At 38.8% G+C, this 21,315-nt stretch overlaps 1 protein-coding gene across 4 annotated transcripts in view; it reads right to left on the reverse strand.

The window, feature by feature from the left end:
- tfec (transcription factor EC) overlaps positions 1–21,315 on the reverse strand; it is a 69,474-nt gene that overhangs the window by 18,114 nt on the left and 30,045 nt on the right. The gene's annotated exons all lie outside the window — the stretch shown is intronic.

The following is a 21,315-nucleotide window of genomic DNA, read 5'->3' on the forward strand; positions in this document are numbered from 1 at the left end:
CCTTCCGTTCTCACCCAGATGTACTCAAAGGTACTGAAATTTGGTACTGATGGAATTAATGTGAATAGGTACTCAGTAGTACTGATGGAATTTGGTAAATACATTACCCAGTTCATTACTGGGTAAGTTCGTTACCCAGCCCTACTTTTGATTCACATTAAAGCATCTACAAAGAACTTTTATTTTGTTGGAATTTGTGGCATAGGGATTCCTCTTTATTTTTATCCATTTATTTCAACCTTACCAACAAAATTAGCTAACAGTTCTCTCCATCTTTTGAATGAGCGACCAAGGTTGACTTGTGCTTTTTGCCCATGCTCTGTCATTGTCTCTTTAAGGTTTATTTCTTCGGTTCATCGGTCAGTTCTTTTGTTTTAATCTTTGCTAATCCTGCCCCAAATAAAATAATTACTTGGCTAACTCACTGTGAAACTCTTCCCTGGGAAGACGTAAACATATGCTCTTCCAGTCTGGTGCCTCAAATCATTTTGTCGGACTGTGCAGGAATCGGACCTGCGGGCAGGCATTTAGAATAACTCTTTAGAAATAGCCAGTCTTTTTGCTGATGCTCTTGTTTGCTTATATAGGCCATGCAGAGGCATCAGTATTAAATTGAGGCTGTTTTATAACCAGTTAAAAAAACTCCTTGTAGCTTCTTTAATAAACACGTCAGAACTTAAATTAAGGACATTGAACGTAATAAAGCAAATCGAATCAAAATCATTCTCTTAAATCAAGCTGGTACAGATTTAAAGAATCAGTTTAACACTGTACTGCACAATAAGCTAATGTCTCCCCTCAGCTGTTAAATTGCAATTTGTCCCACACGTGTCCATGGTGGATGATTTCATTACATAGAGAATGCAAGTCTTGATACTCGTCGGCATCGCAGCTGGATGGGTGAGCATTATTTATGCTGCTGTGTCCAAATCATTTTGCTGCTGTTTGAAGGTCAACATAACACATGCTCAGCTGTTCTTCATGTCTGCCGTGTGTGCATGTGTGTCCATGTATCTGTTGGTACCTACACATGCTGTTACTGTGTTTTGTGTTCTTACAACTTCACTATTACCCACGTGTATATTTGTCTGCTCTTTGTTTATTTGATGTCCGCTGTGTGTACGCGATCTATCAGATATAGCCAAATTCCTGGCAGGCCATTTTTGGCTCATCTTGGGGCGAGCCACAAGTGCTCACCTTTGTTAGTCCCCCTGCATGGCATGTTTTAAACATCAGGGACTTCCTGTAAGAGTTGGCCTGCTTCTGAGACAACACTTCAAAGTGCAGCTCCCACATCTGAGGACTGTTTTATCCTGCTAGAAAAGGAATGCATAATGGACACGGCACCACTGCACTTTTAATGATTCTCATATGAATTAAATATTATAGCCATTTTAACTGGATTACACGTGAAACTATGTGTGTGTGTGAGAGAGAGAGAGAGTGTGTGTGTGTGTGTGCGTGTGTATGTACTTGTTACCTTGATGAAATATTGAATTTATGAAAATGGTCTGCCTCGACAGTGGTGTAAAAAAAAAAAAAAATCAAGATTCATACTTAGAGTAAAGGCAGAAAATGACTTAGGTACCCACTGGATCTTTGATTGTGAAAAAAAGTGATGTTAGTTTATACTCAACACACTGGTTATATTCAGTATTTCCCGCATTGTAGGCTTTTTGTTTGTTTCAAAAACACAATTTAAATCTGCTTGCAGTTTTGATATGTTACTATTATCAATTTCTTGTTGTGACTGTGGCACACACAAGCATGGCTGAGCTGATAGAACACAAATACAAACAATATAATACTATTAAGTAGTAAATCTTTCAAGGAAAAAGGCAGAAAGCTCATCAACAGTTCGACTCACTGCTTAGTTAATTTCTATAAACACATATCAGCAAATGGCTGCAGAATCTGTAGGTGACAGGACAAGATTTAGGTATCAGAAGCGTTCTGGTTTCTGTTTGTCATCCGATTAACATTGACCAATCACGTTTGAACAGCAGGTAAACAGTCCGAATGGAGAGGCTCAACATATTGGCTGATGTGCCACCTTAAAACCTATCTTCTGGTGACTACTTAGCTTTATACTAGCTTTTTTAAAATGTATCTGCATTCTTATGTGGATGTCTGTTGATGGTGATTAGCCGCGATGAGTGGCACACAGAAGAGGAAGTCTTGGCCTGGATATTTGCTGGCTACACCCCCAAATATTTGCCCACAGAGGCACTTAGTCAGACGACAGGCGGTGGCTTCCAAGATTGCTACACTATAGACACTGATTCATGGGGTTAGGGGATAACACTTGAAATAAAGAAGTTATTCAGCATAGAAAAATTACATTTGTCACATTAAAGTGTTTTAGTTAGTTGACAACTAATTTTAATAATTTGATCAAAATTTAAAAAAAAAAAAAATTTAAAAAAGACATTTTTAAGTAGGATGGAATTACAATTTAAAAAAAAAAAAACAGAACATCTTAAACAAAATAATTTGACCACTCTGTATCACCACAACTTTTGGATAAAAAATGAAGTTGGTTCAACCTAATAAAGCTTTTCGAGATCAAAGCAAATCATGTTGGTTGTACTAAACTAATTGAGCTTATCAGATTATAAAGGACTCATAGGATTTGCTCAACATTGCCAACTACTTAAAAAGACAAATGCAAATTGTTACCATAATTTTTTTTAAGTCGAATCAGTAGATGCTTTTTTAAGAGTGTACAAAGTAAGCAAACAATTGCTTCCTACTTTTCTCTACTCTATTTCATTTCATGGCTACAAATCAGATGTCGACAAGGGTAAGAACTGTCAGCAAAGTGGATTAGAAAACAGTTTTGTAGCAAGTAGTAGTCTGAGTGATTATATCACTGCTGAAGTGCTGTTTTAAGTTACCACAAAGATAAAAATGTGATGCACGTGAGCACATGTGCCTTCACTTACATACTTAAGTACATTAACAAAGTATTTTTACTAAATTACTGATTTCCAACAAACATTACATGACATTACAACCGTTTGAGTCCACAGAAAGCTATGTGAGAGACGGATGACAGAGAGGAATAGTAGGATGCAGTGCAGCCTGTCCTCTATATCAGTGCAGAGGAGATGTGATTAGTCAAAATGGAATAATAAAATTTTGGCTGCTAAATCAGTCAGAGCACATTATTATCTGTGAGGAGTGAAAAGGAGTCTGTTCACAGGAGCACCTGGGAGATCATAGACCCTCTACACAGATGCATACATGTACAGACAGTCCCTCACAGAGACATACACAACTACTAATGAGGGTTATGTATATTCTTGGATGTCCTGTTTACAGATCAGCTTGTGGCTCTGTACATGCCATCTAGTGTGTTTATGTCCGTATCAGTATCGTCTCTGATGATTTATAGTCTCGCCTTTCTAGTTCATTCGCATGTAACGCTGGTGGGAAAAAAGATTTGTGGAATTTCGACAAAAGAACATACTTCATCAGTTACTGTTCAAATCACTTGTAGTTGATCACCAATCATAGGTGGTCTTTGTGACGTATTCTCATTATGCAGTGGTTTCCAGCATCTGTGACTTAGTTTTAAATTATGACCATAGCCCAATCCCATTCTCGACATTGACGGACACAGAGACTTTGAGCTGCATTCCTGCAAAGTCTGCGAGGGCCTAGGGCTGCCCAACTGTCAAATCATCGAGTGCATGAGGGCTCTGTAGCTTATTTGTGAGCCTATCATGCACACTTTTAGTACTGTAAATCAACATTTCTGCAGACTATGCACTATTCACATGGCTGTGTCATTAAAGAGGTTACCAGGGGAAGCTGGGAAGCATTAAAAAACTGTAAACAAGGAGAACTGGCGCATGGGTGTTCAGCCTGGCACATTGGGTGTGCTGATATGCCTAAATTTATACAGCAAGGATTGAATATGGTACATAAAAAACTCTTGAAATCATCATACGGATGCAAACAAAGGCTATATTACACACCTACTTTATTCATAACCATTATACCACCAGTATAAAATATAAAATAAATTCTCCCATACCCACAACTGTACCATACGTAACATGTTATGGCATCATCAAGGTAACACAACATGTCACGCCAAAGTGCTGTCTCATTCCTATTTATACCTTCTTGAGCCCTCACAACCACTAAAGCACTTACAGTACATGGTGACATCAGTAAATTCTGTGAGGGTTCAGGGCTTAAGGCCTCAGGGTAGGGATTGGGACTGCGCCCATGCCATGGCATGCAATGCTAAGAGCTGGTTAGTTAAGGGCAAATTAATAAGGAAATTAATTCCACAGAATCCCTCGCTATCGGATCATTATCTGATTACTTTTGATTTCTTTTTACTCGATCACACGCCACTCAGCAACAGTTACTATACTAGATGTTTATCAGATAGTGCTGTCGCAAAATTTAAGGAAAAGATTACTCCATCATTAAATTCAATACCAAGTCCCTCAGTAACAGAGGTTTCCCGTACCGACTTTGATCATTTTGTCGATAGCGCCGTAGGCTCGCTGCGAACAACACTTGACTCTGTAGCTCCTCTCAAAAAGAAGTTAAAAAAGCAAAGAAAATTTGCTCCTTGGTATAACTCTCAAACCCGTAAGTTAAAACAAATATCGCGAAGGTTTGAAAGGAATTGGCGATTAACCAAACTGGAAGAATCTCGTTTAATCTGGACAGACAGTCTCAAAACTTATAAGAGGGGCCTCCGCAATGCCAGAGCAAACTATTACTCAGCATTAATAGAAGACAATAAGAACAACCCCAGGTTTCTTTTCAGCACTGTAGCCAGGCTGACTGAAAGTCAAAGCTCTATTGAGCCTTGTATTCCTTTAGCCCTTAGCAGTAATGATTTTATGAGCTTTTTTAATGACAAAGTTCTAACTATTAGAGGCAAAATTCATGACCTCCTGTCCTCAGATAGTACCTATCTAACCTCAAACACAGCTGTAAAACCTAATATATATTTAGATTGCTTCTCCCCAATTTCTCTTCAAGAATTGACTGTAGTGATTTCTTCATCCAAATCATCAACGTGTCTCTTAGACCCCATCCCAACTAGGCTACTTAAGGAGGTCTTTCCTTTAGTTAACACTCATATATTAGATATGATCAATATATCCTTATTAACAGGCTATGTACCACAGTCTTTTAAGGTAGCTGTAATTAAACCTCTACTAAAAAAGCCCACCCTGGATCCAGAGGTGTTAGCCAACTATAGACCAATATCTAATCTTCCCTTTATGTCAAAGATCCTTGAGAAAGTAGTCGCAGACCAGCTATGTGATTTTCTCCATGATAATAATTTATTTGAGGAATTTCAGTCAGGATTTAGAGTGCATCATAGCACTGAGACAGCACTAGTTAAAATTACAAATGACCTTCTGATTGCTTCGGACAAAGGACTTGTCTCTGTACTTGTTTTATTAGATCTTAGTGCGGCGTTTGACACAATTGACCATCAAATTCTACTGCAGAGACTGGATCACTTAATTGGCCTAAAAGGTTCTGCACTAAGCTGGTTTAAATCTTATTTATCTGATCGTTTTCAGTTTGTTCACGTTCATAATGAATCGTCATTACGTACCAAAGTTTGTTTTGGAGTTCCGGACGTTTCTGTGCTCGGACCAATCCTATTTACTCTATATATGCTTCCTTTAGGTAACATCATTAGAAATCACTCTATAAATTTCCATTGTTATGCGGATGATACTCAGTTGTATTTATCGATGAAGCCAGAAGAAAGTAATCAATTAACTAAACTCCATAATTGCCTTAAGGACATAAAAACTTGGATGAGCATCAATTTCCTGATGTTAAATTCAGACAAAACTAAAGTTATTGTTCTTGGCCCCAAACAACTCAGAGACTCTTTATCTGATGACATAGTTTCTCTTGATGGCATTGCTCTGGCCTCTAGCACTACCGTAAGAAACCTCGGAGTAATATTTGATCAAGATTTGTCTTTAAATTCTCATTTAAAACAAACCTCACGGACTGCATTTTTTCATCTGCGTAATATTGCGAAAATTAGGCCTATCCTGACCCGAAAAGATTCAGAAAAATTGGTCCACGCTTTTGTTACCTCTAGGCTGGATTACTGTAACTCTCTGTTATCAGGTAGCTCTAGTAAGTCCTTAAAACTCTCCAGCTAATTCAGAATGCAGCAGCACGTGTACTAACAGGAACTAAGAAACAAGATCATATTTCTCCTGTTTTAGCTTCTCTGCACTGGCTCCCTGTAAAATCCAGAATTGAATTTAAAATCCTACTGTTAACTTATAAAGCTCTAAATGGTCAAGCTCCGTCATATCTTAGAGAGCTCATAGTGCCTTATTATCCCACCAGAACACTGCGCTCTGAGAACGCAGGGTTACTCGTGGTCCCTAAAGTCTCCAAAAGTAGATCAGGAGCCAGAGCCTTTAGCTATCAGGCTCCTCTCCTGTGGAATCATCTTCCTGTTACGGTCCGGGAGGCAGACACCGCCTTCACATTTAAGACTAGACTTAAGACTTTCCTCTTTGATAAAGCTTATAGTTAGGGCTGGCTCAGGCTTGCCCTGTACCAGCCCCTAGTTAGGCTGACTTAGGCCTAATCTGCCGGAGGACCCCCCTATAATACACCGGGCACCTTCTCTTCTTCTTCTTCTTCTCTCTCTCTCTCTCTCTCTCTCTCTCTCTCTCTCTCTCTCTCTCTCTCGTATTCTATTACTGCATCTTGCTAACTCGGCCATTCTGGATGTCACTAACTCGGCTTCTTCTCCGGAGCCTTTGTGCTCCACTGTCTCTCAGATTAACTCATATCGCAGTGGTGCCTGGACAGCGTGACGTGTGTGGTTGTGCTGCTGCCGTGGTCCTGCCAGATGCCTCCTGCTGCTGCTACCATCATTAGTCATTAGTCATACTTCTACTGTTATTATACACGACTATTGTCACACATGTATACTGCCAGATATTAATACATACTTTCAACATATTGTACCACAGTAGCCAGAACTATAACTATAATATTATTACTTTCAATAATGTTGTTGTAAGCTACTGTCATTACCTGCATCTCTCTCTCTCTCTCTCTCTCTCTCTCTCTCTCTCTCTCTCTCTCTCTCTGTCTCATTGTGTCATGTGGATTACTGTTAATTTGTTATGCTGATCTGTTCTGTACGACATCTATTGCACGTCTGTCCATCCTGGAAGAGGGATCCCTCCTCAGTTGCTCTTCCTGAGGTTTCTACCGTTTTTTTTCCCCGTTAAAGGGTTTTTTTGGGGGAGTTTTTCCTTATCTGCTGCGAGGGTCATAAGGACAGAGGGATGTCGTATGCTGTAAAGCCCTGTGAGGCAAATTCTGATTTGTGATATTGGGCTGTATAAATAAAATTGATTGATTGATTGATTGAATAAAGTTAACATCAGATGATAACATGTTAACACAGCCTGTTCCCATTCCCTCGGCGTTTATCTCACCCCTTGGTGCCTCATAACAATGCACAGGGCACCCTTTAGCGTATCTATGTGATGCACAGCTGAAACACATTGTAACACATGCTTAATGATGTGAAACAGTTGTAGTAAGGTTTTGGCAACAAAACTACTTGGTTAGGTTTAGAAAAAATATCAAGTGTAAGTAAGTTTGTTATGTAATGTGAAGTCAAGTCAAGTCAAGTTTGACGTCAATGGGCAATGACTGTACCATTATGCTAAAACTGGTGGTTTTTGGTTTCACATAGGACACGAACTGTGGTCTCATGGAGGAAAGTTCAGTTTTGTTTGACCTGTCTACCTCCCCTTCCTCCCACCCCATGCCTACAGATGGGTTTACACTGGAGTTACTTGAAGGTGCGCCACGTCTTATAAGCACAATAAAGTGTGCCAAGGGGCTTGATAAAGTGGCACTATTTGATGCCCCGGGGAATGAGAACAGGCTGGTTAGCATGTTTCTTGACATTGTGCCTTAGCATAGACAGGGCCTTAGAGCAATTTCAAGAAAGAGTGCAGGTAGCAGCACAGTGTTTCGTTTAGGAATAATTCAACAAGACATACATTCAGACATACAGCTGATTCAAGCAAATCATTTGCTGTGACAGATACTAAAAAAATAATCAAAATGCATTTTAGATGCAACATAATTGCATACACAGTCAGTAGAGATGTGCAAGGGAGAGCAGATAGAGGTAAACTGAGAGCCAACTACCATCATACATTTGCAGGCTTCAAAATGTTTCAACCCAAGCAAAGCATGCACTTTTTACAAGGCTTAATTAGATCAACTTCATAAATGTACAGAGACAGGAAGATGAAGATGGGAGAGTGGAGTAAAATAAGAAAGACCTGGTGTTCCTGGTGAGTTCTGAGAAGGTACATTGTATAAGAGCTACAAACTAACATCTGTACAGTCGGTACATTGGCTTCCAGGAACAGACAAGCAGACAAAACCAGTCCAGCAGCTCGTATTTAAACAAATTCTGAATGCACCTGTGGTTGCCCTCAACTTTGGTACCTAATTATGGGATACTTTATCACATGCTACACCCTTCTTTTGTCAGCCTATAAGCATGAAAGTGCATGTAATTCTTCAACTGAAGGTGAATATAAGAGAAAATTTGGATAGTGATTAAACACCAAATAAGAGTAAAAATACACAGGGGAATAAGATCTAATCTTTACTGTTAAATGGCAGTTCCGAGCCACAGCCGCAAGCTGCTGAGCAATACACAGCAGAGGATTGTGGGTAAACCGCTGTGTAGTGGTTGTGGTCCTGAAAGAGGCACCTCATCCTTGACCCTCACTGTCCAGTGAGCTAGAACAGGATAGACCGGTGCTTAGCATTGGTTCTCTGAATGATGTCAGAGAGCTGTACTGTAGACAACTTTAATCTCTCACTTTGGCAGACAGTGAAAAGAAGCCCCCTGTGGGCTCCAGCTATAACTATGAAGATGAAGTCTTATTAAAATTATGCACATGATTGATTGCGAGACAGTCCCAGCTCACCAAAGTAAAGGCCTTTCAAGCCTGGGCAACAGCCTAAAGACAAAATGTTCACTACACAGAGAAAGAAATCCATGTTACACTCTCAAAAGAGCTTATGAACTTCTAGATTTGCAGTTGACTTCAATGACGGAATCATTTGTCAATGTTTACTGTTTCTTAATTGTTTCTATTTTAAGGACTTCTTTTTAACATTCAAAGAACACAGTGCAATTTCTTTTGCTTTGAATGTTTCCTAAAATTTTCTGTCTCGATAACAGACATTAGTAAGCCCATGATGACTTTAAAAAGAGGGGATATAACAGCATCCAAGATAAGAAAACAGATCACAGGTCAGGTTGTGTAGCCTAAAACACCAGGATGTATCACTATGGAGTAATTTAGAAATATGTATTTTTAAAAAAGTAAGAAAAAGGTCAAATTGCTAATCTTGTTAGTCATCATCAAACTCAACAAACAAAATGAATGGTGATGACAGAGTAAGGCCAAGACGACCATAGATCTAGCAGTAATGTGGATGAACAAGCCCTCTGATTCCTGGTGTGCTGTGAGCCAACATCAGAGCCAATGTCTTGACTCTTGTTGGCTTTGCAAACATTTAGAAGAGGAAATGATTCAAGTCGATAAAATGTCAGCGCTGCATTTTGTGGGATGTATGTTTCTAGTTATGCCTTTCACAGTCAGAGCAGTTAAGGCCTCTGTAGTCCAAAACCTTGGGTCCAACTGTATTTTTCTCTGTTCAGACTTTGATAACACAATGTCATGCAAGATTTTAGTAAAAAGGTATGATAATAGGCACCTGTTTGATGCATGGGTTTTAACATATTAGTAAATAAAACTCCGATTGGCAATACAGTAATATCACTGTCTGCTGGAGTGTAGTTACCTGTGTCACAAAAGTACAATTCCATAGTAATTTTCTGTATTACAAACCGCCGATGGTGAAGTAAATATGGTCCTTTTAACACCTAGTAATTACATGCATATGGATACAAATGGACAGCTCTAAGAACAGATGTGATAACATTTTAAGATCCTATCACTCAGACACACATTCGAAGGTGGCCTGGACCCCATATGGCCACTTCGAAGGAGCACATACTCAGCTGACAACCTCGGCGTAGTGTGTTTGTGTCTTTGTGGGCGTGCTTTACTGACCGAGAGAGGTGATCCAAAGGGGGCAGAATCGGTAGAATGAGAGAAACATACTCGCCATTGTCACATGTGTCTCATCTACGAAGGTGCTACTATCGCTTTTTCTGCCATGATCCGTGGGGATCTCAGAAGTAACATACCGGAGTGTTGCCATGTTTGTTGTTTACATCATGCAGTCTGACTTCCCTGGTCAGCCATCTAGTGGATACCTCTAGTAACGCACATATAGGAAAGTACGTGAACAAATCCATTCACTACGCAGCCAGTTGTTTATACACAAACGCATATGTTGCGGGCCTAAGATGATGGAATGACTTCCTTTGCATCGCTGGAGGGAGCAGTGATGGGATATGAGAGCCATCTATTGCTCCCCTACAGTCTGCCCCCTCAAGCCAAACTAATAAATCAGTGCTGCAGTGTTTATGTTGCATAACAACCCCAAAAGAGATGAGGTTGAGATATATTGATTACTCCCCCGTCCCCCCTCCCTTAACTTGATTGTGGAAAATTAAATAACACAAGAGCTGTTTAATGAGAATTAAAAAGAAAACTAAATCAACTTTGACCTTACCGGAGCTAGTCATAAAGGGTCAGTGCTGCGGACAAAGAGCTGTTTGTTTGATCTCTTCTGTTAGACGACTAGGGGTACCAAGGTTACATCTTACTGTTGTTAAAGTACTTGACCATGACAGTGAGTCCAAAAATAGTGCTGATGGAACAAAATTATCTTGTATGTACATGTGCTGAACTAAGAATTAAGGTGAGCACAGAGAAAATATCCCCCTACAGAAGATGATTAAAAGGCTGAGATTGAAACATGGCAAAAATTAATAGTCAGACAGACTCAATAAAAGTGGTAATATCCAATAATGTAATTGTTAGAGAGAGGGGAGATCTTCAACCAAAAACCAGCCAACATGTGCTGTGTATAACTTGTTTTAGTTAGTATGTACAGTGTGATTTGTCAGTCAGCATATGCCTATTGCATTGGGTTGACCCTGTGTGGAAACACCCTTTCTGGCACTTTACATTGTGTCCAACCATAAACATAACTTAGTCAAAATAAGTCGCCGTCAACAGTACCTGGTGTGGTACCCTGTTATTCCTTTGGGACACTCAGGTCACTCTTCTCATCTATGAAAGCTATTTAAATGTCCCCTTTTCTCGCTTTCTGCACAAGGCATGAAGGTAGGTAGCTCTCAGTAATTATCACCCTTGAAATATTTCATTATATGGGAATTATTAGTGGTTATCAGCATCATGGATGTGGGTTGAAAGGGTCCTGCCAGAGCAGTTTTTAGGTTACACTTTCACTTTGTTAGGTTTAGGTAGTACTATGTGGTTAGGTTTAAAAAAACAAAATAAACAAACAAAAAAAAAAAACCCATCATGGTTTGGCTTAAAATAAATACGTTACATGACTTTTTTTACATAAAGTTTTTCACTCATTCTCTAGCGGGTAAAAGTCCTGTGTTTGTTTAACCCATCCATGACCCTGACTACTACCTTATGTGGATTTTCTCACTCTTTATACTAACGTTACTTCACCTGACTTCCTCCGTCACCACATTTCCATAAACACAGCCATTTAATGCACTGATAACAATGCGCTGAACCTACTAGTTGGTGTAGCAAGACCCTTCTAACCCACATGTATTACACTGAAAACCACTGATGATGCCATTTAATCAAGTGATAACATTTGAACTAGGTGGAGTAATCCTTAATTGTACACATTTTCCCAATGCATTGTGGGCTAAATTCGCTATGTAGGGTATAATCATTTTCACTATACATTTGGACAAAGCTTTAAAATCACCTTTGACTATTTATCTCTACTTTTAGCTGTTTAGCCATCATCCACTACTTTTAGCCTTTTTAGCTATTATCGTTCACTTTTTGTTAACTATTTCAACTATTTATGTATTGCTCTAATCTATGTATTTCAACAATGATCATTACTTTTAGCTATCTGTTTAAACTTTCTATTCACTAGGCTACTTTTAGCTAACATATTTGCCTGCTAACTAGCTCTCTAGTCCTGATTCCATATGTGGAAATATTTTTTAATCAAATCATTAATTTTTTTCAATTTTTTTTTATCTTAACGCACATCTTAAGAGGACTACAAAGAAAAACATTTTGATTAGTGCAGATCAAATACAGAAATAATACAATGCAGCTCCTTTGACATTTGAAGCTCAACATCTCAAGACAGCATGAAAAAGAGGATGCTACTCTCCCCAAACAACATAAAGTGCATTCGTGGGCTAAATTTGCAAGCCACTGTTCAAAAGCCTTTGGTGGAGATATTGATTACCCCTCCTCCTTTAACTTGATTGTGGAAAATTAAATAATGCAATAGCTGTTTAATGAGAACTAAGCAGAAAATTAAATCAACTTTGACCTTACCAGAACTAGTCATAGATGGACAAAAAGCTGTTTGTTTGCTCTGTTTGGCCATCTTTGTGCCCCCACCGTTTGAACGAGTGAGCCACTGTGACGAAGGGGGGAGTACAAGTGTTCCTAATCCCAGTGGTACATGATAGTGAGAGGTAAAGGCCAGAAGAGAACACTGTTATCACGTGCAGGTCTGCTCAGTTTTTACACTGACCTGCACCCAGATCATGATGTTACAACATAGTTCTCATGTATTAGCTTGAATCCCTCTCAGGCAATATTATGATGATGGACATACTTCCTACCCAAATAGAGTACATGATCTCCTTTTTGTCCTTTTTTGTTAATATAATCAATATCAATCTTTTCCAAATTTCCATTTCTGTTTTCCGGTTCTCTTATTGGATCATACTACTCCACCAGTCGCCCTCAAATAACCCCAATAGCCAGTCTTGGTTAAATTGAGTAATTAGCTGTGCCTGAGTTCAATTTATTTTCTCCATCATTCAGCTGTTGCCAGTTGTCTATGCTTGCCAAATCCTCTGTTGTAGACTACCATGCGCCTCTTCCAGTGCACATGCCAGCCACTTCTTTTTACCAAATTAAATTCACCAATCAACTGGTCCTGTGCAAGCCTGACACATGGAACTTGAATGACTTGGACCCAGAATAGGGCCTGCATGTAGCAACTACAAATCACAGAAACATTCCTAAACATTGCACCTTGTCTTGATGCTTTGATGTTTTATGTAGAGCACTTTGACCAAGTGTACCTCGGGTGGGTTTACCTAAACCTAACAACACATGAGATGCCATCCCAGAATACCAAGGGAAAAGCATCAATATTGGACACTTCTGCGCATCATGGCTTGCCTCTGTTGCCTATGTTTAGTATCAGTGCAGGAAGCAGTATGTAGGCATAAAGTTAGGATGTGGAAGTCACGGTGGTGGATGCCAGGTTGTGCAGAGACTGGAATTCACTTCCCATAGACCAAAATTAATGCCTGGTTTATATAGTATACATAGTGTGCCCCTAGTGTTCAACACAAGGAAATGCATCTCTTTATGGATGGATCGAAAACACCACAGCAGAAATGGGAAATAAGTTATTCTTTGGGGGGGGTTTGCCATCCCTTCTCAAGAAATATGTGCACGGAGTAATATATTTTGTTTGTGCTCGTAAACATAGTCCAACTAGAAACACGTGCAGCAGTACAAAATGGCTCAAGTCGCTGTAAGTCCTTCATTTCCACAATCTTGTGGACTGAGCACACGTTTGATAAAACGGAGTTAAATCTCTCTCCATCCATTTTCAAGCTCTCTGTGTGTTTGTTTCCTTGCAGACGAGAAAAGGGGGAGCGCACATTTCCAGGAGGGCGTGTCCTTTTCAAAAATGCAAGAGGCGTTGCTTTGTTGTCGGCCGTTTTCTCTGGTGTGTTAAACACACTTTAGAAAGGAGTGTCCCCAGACTATCAGAAGGCGGAGATCTCTGATTGTCTGGTGGCGAGACTACACATAGGGATGTCAGTTTTGGTTATTTTTGCTGTCAAAAGGCCAACACCTAGTAACCAATAATGGAACAGGTATTGGTAGGGAAAAAAAAAAGATGTGAAATACAAGAGGCCTTTCCTTTTAGTCTGGCGCTCCATTGACTGACTTCAAAATGCTATCCAATTAGAGGTGGTGAAATTTTAATGTTTTGCGTTGTAAATGCCTTGCCTTTTATTTTATTCTATGTTGGCTTTTCTGACAGACGACCAATTAGCCATGTTTACGTGCGAAAACATGCCCAATGGCCAGCCTCCGGTCTTCAGTGGTTTCTTGGCCGCTTTGCATCACCACGGCGTCACTGGTAATGGTCAAAGCAAGTGCCGACATTTGTTAGCTAGTTAGCTCCTACCAGAACTTTGTGGTAGTGCTCAGTGCAATAAACTGAAGAGTAGCAAAATTAACCTATATAGTGTCATGTTCAACTGGTCAAAGATATTCTTAGTGTCCCTACAGTCTGCATTTAGATAGCACAGATATCAGCTCATCTCTTTGGAAAAACTGACCTATGATCTCAATAACAGGTTGGACAAATTTTGGAAACTTTGGAAACCCTTGCACTCCATACAAAGACACTGTCTGGTTTGCCCCTGATAGGCATTGTTTGACTCTTATATGCCATCCTATTTATTTATTTCCTGTTATATCTTTGTTTTTAACTAATTTTCACATACTGCAGCATCTGTTGTTGATTTGGGGTGGGATTTTTTGTTGTGTGCATGTTTTCCTTTTTTCTTTTTTGTCTTTTTTTAAAATCATTTTAAAAAAAGAAAAAATACTAATAATTCTCAGCGGGTAACCGATAAACAGCTAAACATTGACATCCCTAGTTACATAGCTAGCATGCTACCAGTGTTAGCCAAGTATACTGTTTAACTTTTCAACATCGTCAAGCAACTGAATCGAATGAAATAGCCTGTTAGCTGTTGTGTTTTTATGCTTCTATGCTTTTACTTACAGTAACACACAGTACATATGATCTGAATGAAATCTGCCGCAAAACTTCAAATGTTTCAACACGCTTCAGGCAGATTTGCTCCAAACAAAAAACAAAAAATTATATATATATATTTTGCAAAAACAGGAGATCACGCACATTCCCATAGGTGTTACTGGACTTCCGGTAGACTTGCATAGGCACACAGAGCTATTTCGAAATGAGGCGTGACCTTAATGCTTAACCAAAGTATATTTGCCATAACCATGACCTTTCCCAAACCTTAACTGTTAAAATCAAATACAAAATAAAAAAGGGTTGTTGCCCTTGAGTATAATCCAGGATTCTGAAGAATCATCCAGTATTGGCGTTCTTTTCTGGCAGAAGTAATATGGATGCAAGGCACAAACCTTGGTGTCAAAGTCTTGTGCTCTGTATGCTCATCCATTCTGTCTCCTCCCTCAGTGTCAGGAAAATGACCATAATCCTTTTGAAATTCAGCCTTTTGGATTATGAAAAAAAGATGTGGACAGTGATAGTTTTATAACACAGTTATACCAACATGACATGCCAGTGTCAGACATGCTCTTAGATGTATGAAAATACACTCAATGAAAAAAAGTTCAGTTCCCTAGTTCAGCATTCTTAAAATTACATCTACTCCTCCCTCACTAAAAAATCTGGGATCTATGAATATGCATTTTTGTTAATGTTTCATTACAGGTCACACAGTGTCTCTGAATTCAATTCAGTAAATTGCAATTTAGAGAAGGTATATTTTTCAAACAATCTAGCACAAATGTTTTTGACTAAACCTCTCTGCACACTGCTCGCTCTCCTCCACTCCCACCAGTGTCAGTGTTCAAGCATGCGTTGCATTTATCCTACTTATGCGTTGATAATGCAGGCCTGAACTAAAACGAATGTAGCTTTGCTGTTTTTTTCCCTGCCGTCTGTGAAGTTTTCACAATGACAGATCTCATCAGTGAACCAAAAAATGACCATAAAACATTGTTGTAACTCTGTTATTAATAATCACATCTGATCACTTTCATCTCAGCGTGTTTGAGTGGCACGATCGAAAGTGTGAAAAAAGAAGTGTGCACAGTTTGCAAGAGTGCAAATGCATTAGTGATTAAAGGATCTTGCTGGTTGTACATGTTTTGGCTCATTACATACAAACTGTATAAACTTTACATTACAGCTGAGCATTATGTGAAGTATACCGTACGTTTTTAGATTGATTTCCTACCTTCTAAACAGCCATTGGTCTCAATTCATTTCAGCAAGTTACAGAAATCAGCTTACATAAACCTCAGTTAACATAGGTAATCCATCACACTGAACATCTATCTATCTACATTATCTACTTACGTCAAAGTTATATTATCTTTATGCTCTCTCCCTCCCTCTATCTGTGCCTTATCTCATTCCCTCTATCTCTTTATCTCCATCAGTCTGTCTCTCCATCTCTGCTTATGTTAATGATCTGATGTGCAGGCAGAGGAGGCACCTGTGCGAGGCTAACGTGAGACGACACCGATCGTTTCATCACAATGGGGAGCCCCAGAGACCAAAAGACTCACTTAAAAGGCGTATTTCAGGGTATTAATTGCTTGACATGGCTCACCCAGGTATGGGAACCCTTTAGTATGGCATTAAAAAAAGACTGCTGGAGAGAAAAAACTGTGCTGTGGTCAGGCCAAGAGGATGGCTGAAATATTTCAGCATGTGTAGCAAGCGGCGAGGTATTTCTCACAAAAAATCACGTGCCGTGAGCAGAAAAAGTTACGGTAATTGAGTTAACCACCCCTCCTGCCCCTCGCTCTTTCATGGTGTGTCTGGATCTGTGCGTGAGTGGGAGTAGTTTCACATGACCTGGGGTTTTTACTCCAAAAATGCACCATTTTTTGCCTTTGAGATATCAGTAAATGAAAAGACAAAAAATGAGAGCCACAGGCAGATAAAGAAAAACTCAGAGAATTTAACAGACACTCTAATGGTAAGATAAAAACAAAACATTACAACACCTCCCACTGCCTATTATTATACCAGGTAGTGGGATTAAGGGGTTATTAGTCCTTACAAAGAATATTAACATCACATAGATGAAGACTTTGAGGGGGGGCTGAGGGGACGCAAGGGACACATCCCCCTCAATATTTTTAACAAGTGCATTTGTACTCCACACCACCGCCACTTCACCTCCCATTAAAGACATGAAGTAGCAGAGGAAATGTAGCAGGAAAATGTTCTGAGAACCCCTAAAACCACATTCCATATGTGTTCCCCATGTTGAAGTGAAACCTATGCTCTTGAAAGAGTGTATGAAAATGCTGGCTACAGGTGTGAAAACGTGAACTCCACCACAGCCTAGTAAAAGACAGAATATGTAGATTATTAGAAAAAATTCAAATTTTCTACTTTGTGCTTCATTAACAGCGATTAAAAGCCACAAATTTTCAATTTTCAATAACACTAAAGTTAAATGTCTGTTCCTTTAAAATGTAAATTTCAATAGTTTAATTTTTCAGTCTTTGTTTTATGTCCGATACAGTATGTAATGGTTTGACCTAGATGTAGGAAATGTAACAATTTTTACTGCCCTGGAAAACAATCTCCATCTCAGTCTCTGGTTTTTAATGCTTTATGTCACATACAACAATAGAAATTTCACAGCCCTTAATCATGAAATTTGTAATTATTAGGTTTTACTGAACAATAATGAAATGCTATCCAATATAAATGTAATAAAATTACAATGATGCAAAATAATGCCTAATTTTTTAAAAAGATAAAATTGTTTGTAAATGCTTCACATTGTTATTATTATTATTATTATTATTATTATTATTATTATTAGTATTATTAGTATTGTGGAGAATTTAATACTTAATTTAATACTTAATACTTCAGTCTGTAGCCATACAGACAGTTGGTGAGTACTGCTATACTGACTCTGCTTCTGACGTCATCAGTCTCTTGCCGTCTCTTTTTAATCAAGTTGTATTCTTGTCAAATTTGTCACACAGTGCTCTGCTTTCATTCTATGTAGCTTGGTATTGTGATTCCAACAGTGATTTCAGGGTTGAATTATTTTAAGTGAGTCTAATGCCATTTAAATCCACATAAATCAGCCCTAAATTTGATATGGGTGCCTCTTTTATTTTAATTTGACATTAAACAGACTTGTCATAGTCCTTTTACATCAATAGCGAACAAGGCTGCTCTTTATTTTACAGCATACCATCAGGCACGATATAAAAATATTGTTTGAGATTTTGATTTGAAGTCATGGAAATACAGTGGGAAGTCTGTAGTATTTGAAAATGAATATGTTACGCTACGTTTCACATAGTGCATTGTACAAACAGCATTATCTTTTTGTAATCGTCTGCATTTTTAATCTACTTATCACCATTATTTGCCTTACCCTGAGGCCTCATCACAACAGTCACAATACATCTGAAAGCATCATCACAGGAGAAGGTGTGTCGGCTTCACTTACCTGTCCGTACCAGTTATATTCCAGCATCGTGACGACACTTGTAGCGTTCACAAACACGCGATAAAAACTGCACTTGTATGCTCTTACACAGCTCAAAAAAAAAAAATCTAACGATTGCGGCCTGTTGCTCTCCTCTCAACACAACTACACAACTCTTCCCTGTGTGGGATTGATGTCGTCAGGACTTTGGGGGGCCAGGCGAAAGCTAAGCCGTGACACACACATTTTTGTACACATGCACTGTCAAGCATACACACACACACACTCACTCACACACACACACCCCTGACTCTCCTGTTGAATTTTGGCACTCCCAGGGCTTACGACCTGTTGATAATGAACCTGAACCCATTATTTTGAGTCAATGAATTGAAAGAAATAGGGCAAAGAATGAAAGCCACAGGGCCAATTAACGGCATTCTTTGATGTATTACCCTCGCTCGCCACTCAACCAGACCGCTCTGCGCCTTTTTGTCTTTATTCCCTCTGTTATTCATTAATTATTCTGAGCGGGGTCAGAGTTCGTGTGGCTAATTGTGCAGACCGTCTCTCTTTGAGGATGGCAAAAGATTCGCCCAACACTGACACTCCCCCTGACTGTGCCCAGTCACCTTGAATTATGCCAATTATTCCAATTCTTTGATTTTTTTCCCTCCCTCTCTCTCTGTTCTATCATTGTACTAAGCTGTGTGTCTTTTTTTTCCCTCTCCCTCCTGACTTTTCATTGTCAGTCTCCATCACTGGACTCTCTCTCTCTCTCTCTCTCTCTCTCTCTCTCTCTCTCACTTACACACACACACACACAAACAAATACATAGTATTTTTGGCAAGTGTCTTTGGAGTTTGAGGTAGACTGAGGACAGTGAAGGTCTTCTGAGGTTAAACTCTGATCTTTTTAGGCGACACTGTGAATCACCCTTTTAGTCAGCCGCTCCATACTTTGACATACTGTATGTCACTCAGCACACTCACATTTTTTGAATCAAGTTAATACAAACATTAAAATAAGCTTGTTTAAATGATTAAGAGCACAGTGGGCCTCTTTCACCAACTGTTCTTAAGAGGGAATTTCATCTGAGAACCCACTGATGTAATTTTCACAAAGATCCCAACATTCACCAATGTTTTCTCATTTTTTAAATTTATTCTCAAATGAGAATCTACGCACTTACACACAATTAGTGCTGACATATTTCTGCAAAATAATTGGTCATTGCATTTTCTTCCATTCTACATCAGTACATTATTATAGGATTTAAATTACAATTACATTTTTCAGATTTTAAAAGTATTTTTAGTAGTTATTTTCATTATTGTACAAAAAGCGCAAGTACACCTCAGCAATGTTGATGGGAACAGTGCTATCTAATAGTGACTGATCACACTGGAAAATATCACAGATGGTTTAGGCAGGCGGGACAAAAAGTGACAATGCAGCGTTCTGAGTTATGCAGTTAAGTTATCAATAACTTGGGTGGTTGATTAACGTGTATTTTTTTTTTTTTAACATGCCATGCATCTTTTTTTATTATTTTATATCTGCTACTGAAACCACTAAAATCACTAAGTTTTAAGCTTGTTCAGCATTCACTTCAAGTACATCTACATCAGAACTATTGAGGGTTTTTTTGTTTTTACATTTGGAGTCCAGTGCTCCACTCTCTTTAGACTTTGGGTTGGGCATTCTCGACATATTTCTCTCCACTTTCCTTCTCTTTCTTCAATTTCTGTGTGCAGATGGCCCTGCAACTACCCTATGCACAGCGACGCAGACCTCATGTTTTAATTTTGTAAGCTGAAACCATTTCCCTTACTAGAAATGAAGCTTTTTTACTTTAATTTCACAGTTAAGGAATAATAATTTGTGAAGACAATAAAGCCTCCACAAAAATAGCATTTTAAGTCTTGTGTGTGATTTATCCTGGCTTCATATTAGCAGAGGAAAAGTCTGCTAGCCGCTAAGCTAATTTATACAATGTAAAATGCCATAGGCTTGTGCTAATAATATTAGCATGTTATATTTGTTTGGAAAATGTGTACAACAAACAACAAGTTCTTTGTCTGTGAATGCTGCAAGTTACAGTGAAGCCAATTTGTATAATTGTGTTTGAAATAGTCTCTATTAAGACATGTTTATTACATGTTTACATGTGTGTTTTGAATCAACTAAACTTTACAGCACTTCACAGAAACCCCGTCGCCAACTTTTTGGAGGTGTAGCTGCAGAGTGATACAGACACACAACTTTAATTAAAACAAGTTGATATTTGAAATAGACACCTACATTTTCTATTTTTTTGCCAGTCACAGCAAATGTAGTAATATGTACAATGTATTTTTTTTTCCAGAAATACACTCTTCCTTTTGCAACATTGGTCCTCAGACTGAATAAAGCCTTGTTCCCAAAGTTCCCACAAGAACTAAAAAGAGTTTGTGCCTCTGGATTTTTCACAGTCTGAGCCAGTGTTAACAGACCATTGGAAACGCATTACTTAGTTTAGGATAAAGATGAGCTGTAGTGAGTTGCATCACTGTTTCTACACTTTTTAGAAATATATATTGTACTTCTCTTTAACAAAGGAAGGGGCACAGGATATACAACATGTGACCTTTTAATTTAGGGATATACTGTAGATATTTATCTTGTTTCTGATTTGTTATCTCCTTGACTTTATGTGGAAAACACCTAGTTGTGCAGTCTGCCTTCAAGGAAAAACATTTTGACATTTACATGGGATTCCATGTAGACACAGGAAACAAAGACAGTGCCA

This window comes from Epinephelus fuscoguttatus, linkage group LG22 (assembly GCF_011397635.1).
Source record: "Epinephelus fuscoguttatus linkage group LG22, E.fuscoguttatus.final_Chr_v1".
Taxonomy (NCBI): Eukaryota; Metazoa; Chordata; class Actinopteri; order Perciformes; family Serranidae; genus Epinephelus; species Epinephelus fuscoguttatus.